The following is a 1,339-nucleotide window of genomic DNA, read 5'->3' as shown; positions in this document are numbered from 1 at the left end:
AGGTGGTGCAGGAACTGCAGCAGCGTCATTGCGTTTGTGTTTTTGCGCGTCAGCGCAACCAGGTACACATCCTTCTCGCGCAGATGCAGGTACGTCACTCCATTCTCTGTCATTACCGGCAGACTCGTGCCTTCCTCATCTTCCCTCTCCTGCAAAAGGGGCATGAACCGGTCGATGGCCGACAGCGGAATGTCGCCGCGGTAATCGCGTGCAATGAGCGGCTTGCCCTTCAAATCTACCAGGAATATCGCTGACGCCATAGTATGAAAAAGAAAAGAAGGAAATAATTACGAACAGGGTTTAAATGACAGAGATGAGGGAAGGACTCAAGCTCCGACAGGCTCGCAAGTCATGCGAATAATGTGGAGCTGTGGTCCACCAGACGGCTCACTCGGGAAAAAAAGCTTGTGGAGGCGAGCAGCGCCTAGAGCCTGACGCGATTCCAAGTGCACGTTTTTTTTTTCAGAGTCGCTCTCTTTCCTGCTGTCACCTACCCGCGCGCTTTTTTGTTTACCATATATTTTTAAGCCTAATTCAACCCTTGCTCCAGACATTCCTTTTGCCATGTCGTTTCGGTACCGCAATCGCGAGTCGGCACACTACGCCAGAACAACAGCCACTGGGCACAACCAGCGCGCCCTGCTGCGCACTCACACACCAGCCAGAGGGCGCCCGCCACCCACCAGCTTGTCATTGAGCAGCGGCACAGCCTCTGAGCTCAGCAGCACCGAGGAAGAAGAGGAGGAAGAAGTCTCGCCAATGTTTTCGCGCCGCACACAGCACTCGATGGTGCAAAACAAGCACGTCGCCGAAACCACGCTGCGCAATGTAATAACGATGGAGTCGCCAAACAACCAGGCAATAGCACTAACCATGATGCTGCGCGGCTGGCGGCTCATGGCCGAGGCCAAGCGGCAGCGGCGCGAAGAGCTTGTTGACATGTGGGCGCTGGCCGTGCGGGTGCACCGCGACAACATGCTGCACCGGGTAGCTGTGGGTGTAAAGCGGACCGCACGCAAGGTGATTGCCGGGCCAGGGCATCGCTTCCAGCGCCTATACTATGACTTGGCCGACAGATACTGCCGGAAGATCCTGCTGAGCCGCACGATGCAGCGCTTGACATATGCTAGCGAGGTGCTGAACCGGTTTACGTACTGGCAGCATGAGCACAATAGGCGGCTGGTGGCCAGGTGCCTGTCGGTGTTGCGCCAGGAGATGGGGCATCGCCGGGAGATTGCACTCCAGGAGGCCCAGCGCAGGGACCGCCAGGGCCTGTTGCTGAGGAGGTGGCATATGGCGATGATGGAGGAGCGCAGGAAGTCGGAGCAGAAGGCGTTGG

Source organism: Linderina pennispora (assembly GCF_002104995.1).
Source record: "Linderina pennispora strain ATCC 12442 chromosome Unknown DL89scaffold_82, whole genome shotgun sequence".
NCBI lineage: Eukaryota > Fungi > Kickxellomycota > Kickxellomycetes > Kickxellales > Kickxellaceae > Linderina > Linderina pennispora.
Note: the sequence above shows the minus strand (reverse complement) of the source record.